This window comes from Cebus imitator, unplaced genomic scaffold (assembly GCF_001604975.1).
Source record: "Cebus imitator isolate Cc_AM_T3 unplaced genomic scaffold, Cebus_imitator-1.0 Scaffold82, whole genome shotgun sequence".
Classification (NCBI taxonomy): Eukaryota; Metazoa; Chordata; class Mammalia; order Primates; family Cebidae; genus Cebus; species Cebus imitator.
Window position 1 is genome coordinate 5,687,632 of NW_016107397.1, and position 4,356 is coordinate 5,691,987.

A 4,356-nucleotide genomic window follows, 5' to 3' on the forward strand; every position below is an offset into this window, starting at 1 on the left:
TATATAGATGGGGTCTTGCTATGTTGCCTAGGCTGGTCCCAAACTCCTGAGCTAAAGGGATCCTCCTACCTTGCCCTCCCCAAATACTGGATTACAGGTGTGAGCCACTGTACTCAAACTCTGCTTCTCTTTAATGTTTTCCTCAAATACATGTATCCCTAAATACATATATTACACATGTACATATATACATAATAGATACATACATAATATATATGATGTTTCGTCATTCACATTTTTTAAAAACATGTTAATGTGCATAGAAGTGCTGACAGTAGTCATCTCCAAATTATAGGTGACTTTTAATTTTCTCTTCTTTCTTTTCTGTATTTTCCAAAGCTTTTGTAATAAACACAGATTTTGCGATCAGACAATGATGAAATGCATGCCCAGAGATATCTGAATGGCCTCATTGCAAAACAGGAGGCATGCTTGTTTGAGAGGCAAATAAATGTCACTTCTCTCCTTATGTCCCTCTATGGCTTACCCTCAAAAACATGTTCGGATTTGTTTAACAGGGCAGACAAGCAAATATTGCATAAATGAATCTCGAAAACGACGTGCTTATCGTGGCTGGCTGGGTGAGCTGCAACAGAGCCTTCACCATCCTGCTCCCCAGGAGGGGGCCCCCCAGGTTCAGCTGCTGTTTCTTCCTGTGATTTGTAAAGCTGATCTGCAACCTGGATGGGTCTCCAGTCTTTTTACGGAGATTTATCTCTTCTATTATAAAAGACACTGACAGTTCTATCCTTTTCCCTATTGCAACTGTCAGGCACACCCACCCACTGGGGCTGAGGGCCACGCAGAGGAGTGGGGTGGGAGGCTGCAATGGGGAAATGACACCTGTAATCCTAGCATTTTGGGAGGCTGCGGTGGGAGGATCTCTCGAGGCCAGGAGTTCAAAACCAGCCTGGACAATATAGTGAGATTCTGTCTCTACAAAAACAAACAAACACAACAAAAACAACTTTGTGGGAAGACAGGGGACTGTGATGGGGGAGTAAGGGGCACACAGGACGTCAAATGAACAGTCTGTGTTCTCATTTCAAGCTGGATGGCAGGCCTGTGTGTTGCTCAGGCTGGTCTCGAACTCCTGACCACAGGTGATCTACCTGCCTTGGCCTCTGAAAGTGCTGGGATTACAGTGTGAGCCACCATCCCCAGCCCTTTGCTCTTTTCTTGTCTGTTTAGAGGCAGGGTCTGACTCTGTCGCTCAGGCTGGAGTGCAGTGGTGCAGTCATAGCTTAATGCAGCCTCCAATTCCTGGGCTCAAGCGATCCTCCCACCTCAGTCTCCTGAGTAGCTAGGACCACAGGCACGCACCCTCAAGGCTGGCTAATTTTCTTATTTTCTATAGAGACAGGGTCTCTTCTAAAAATACTGAAAAAGAAAAAGAAAATGAACCAAGCCAGGTGACATACATTTGCAATTCCAGCTACTTGGGAGGCTGGGGCATGAGAATCACTTGATCCTGGAAGGTGGAGGTTGCAGTGGGGTGAAATCATCCCACTGCACTCCAACCTGGGTGTCAGAGTGAGACTCTGTCTCAATGTATATACATATATTTATTTATTTATTTGGTAGTGGAGAGACATTGGATTTTTCTCTAAGAGCTTCTCCCTCTCCCACCCTAAAGCCATCGCCTTCCCAGTTTTACACACACACACACACATTTGCACACACAGACACAGGAAGCTACACACATGCAGAAATGATGTGCACACACACACGCTCTTGCAAACATACATGTACCTACGCATGCACACAAATACACATGTGCACCCTCATACTGACACACACACTCACACATACCACAGCAGCCTGTTCAAAACACCACTTCCTCCGATCTCCCCTCTCTCTCTCTTCTCATCAGCCCTCGCCCATCCTGGGTCCCAGCACCTCAGCATCTCCCAGGATGAAGTCCCTGAAACACCGTATCAGAATCTCCTAAGGACTTCAGATGAGAAGGGAATCAAGAGAAATAACTGCTAAATGCATGTGGTCTGGGCGGGATCCTGGAACAGAAAGTGAACATTAGCACAGAAAATAGTGCAATGCAAATACGATGTGCCGTTTAGCTAACGGCATTGCGGTGTGTAAATTTCCTGAGTCTGATCACTGCACAGTGGTTATGTCTGACGTTAGCTAGAGGTGAAGCTGGGTGAATGGGGATCTGGGAACATTCTGTACCATTTTTGCGGCTTTTCTCTATGTTTCACACGAACTCAAAATAAAAAGTTTTTTTAAATCACCTTGGGAGTTTTTTTTGTTTGCTTGTTTTTTGTTTTCCCCCCACCCCCACCTTGGGAGTTTTTTTGAATCTATGTTCCTGGACCCAGTGCAGACCCAGGGAATGAGAAACTCTAGGCTGGGCGCAGTGGCTTACACCTGTAATCCCAGCACTTTGGGAGGCTGAGGTGGGCAGATCACGAGGTCAGGAGTTCGAGACCAGCCTGGCCAATATGGTGAAACCCTCCCCCCTACCGTCTCTACTAAAAATACAAAAAAAATTAGCTGGGTGTGGTGGCATGCGCCAGAAGTCCCAGCTCCTTGAACCCAGGAGGCGGAGGTTGCAGTAAACCGAGATCGTACCGCTGCACTCCCGCCTGGGCAACAGAACGAGACTCCATCTCAAAAAAAAAAAAAGAAAGAAAGAAGAATGGAGGTGAGAAAGACACACGCATTCGGAGCCCATGCCACAAGCCGCCCACTCAGCATAGCTACATTTTTTTTTTCTTTTGTGAGACGGAGTCTTGCTCTGTCACCAGGCTGGAGGGCAATGTCGCGATCTTGGCTCATGCAACCTCTGCCTCCTGGGTTCAAGCGATTCTCCTGCCTCAGCCTCCCGAGGAGCTGGGATTACAGGCACACGCCACCACACCCGGCTAATTTTTTTGTATTTTAGTAGAGATGGGGTTTCACCATGTTGGCTAGTATGGTCTCGATCTCTTGGCCTCATGATCTGCCCGCCTCGGCCTCCCAAAGTGCCGGATTACAGGCATAAGGCATTGTGCCCAGTGTGCATTTTTAACAAGCATCCAGAGAGCCCTTTGTTTCCATGAAGGCTGAGAACCACCTTTCAGATGCTCACCTATAAGAACGAAGCAAGGCTGCATGCACTAGCCCAGCATGGCCAATGGAACTTGCTTTTTTTCTTTCTTTATTTTCTTATTTAGAGATGGGATCTTGTTCTGTCACCCAGGCTGGAGTGTAGTGATGTAATCGCAGCTCACTGCAGCTCTGACCTCCTGGGCTCAAGCAATCCTCCCACCTCAGCCTCCTAAGTAGCTGGTACTACAGGCAAGCCCCACCACACAGACACAGGAAGCTACTTTTGAACTTTCTATGAGGATGGAAATGTTCTGTATCTGTGCTGTCCAGGACAGCAGCCACCTGTGGCTACTAAGCACTGGTGAAAGGGCTAATGTGACTGAGGCACTGCATTTTAAATTCTATTTAATTTTGGCCTGACACAGTGGCTCACGCCTATAATCCCAGCACTTTGGGAGGCCAAGGCAGGCGGATCACCTGAGGTCAGGAGTTTGAGACCAGCCTGGCCAACATGGCTAAACCCCGTCTTTACTAAAAATACAAAAAATTAGCCAGAGGTAGTAGTGGGCACCTATAATCCCAGGTACTTGGGAGACTGAGGCACAAGAATCGTTTGAACCTAGGAGGTGGAGGTTACAGTGCGCCAAGATCATGCCACTGCACTCCACTGCCTGGACAACAGAGCAAGACTCCATCTCAAAAATAAATAAATATTTAATTTTAATTTTAAAAGTCACATATGGCCCAAGGCAGGTAGATGGGCACGTATCCTCAGTCCTCTCCTCTTCCATCCCCTCCCACACTGTTCACAAACCACAGGGTAACATTTTCCCCTCACCACCAGAACTCACAGGGTGACCGGTACCCAGGCTAAGCACTGGGGGAGGGAGGGGCTTGCAGGCATCTATTGCCATCAGCCTCCCTCCCCACCCACCCGCCGCAAGTGACCCTGGATAGTAAAAAGGAGTCTTCCCCAAAAATCAGTCCAAAATAAAACAGGGCACAGGCCAGGTGCACTAGCTCACACCTGTAACCCCAGCATTTTGGAGGGCCAAGATGGGAGGATCACCTGAGCCCAGGAGTTCAAGACCAGCCTGGACAATATAGCAAGACCCCCATCTTGAAAAAATAAACAAATAGAATAAAACAAAACAGGGCACAGATGTGTTGTAACTTGAGTCTCCAAAACCCAGACACCCAGGTCCTTTGGAGTCAGGTAGGAACATGTCTGCCCCCAGTCCAGCCTTGTCTAAGCAACCACAGCTCACACAGGCCTGCGCTGGGCCGCTGTTGCTCTGAAACCAA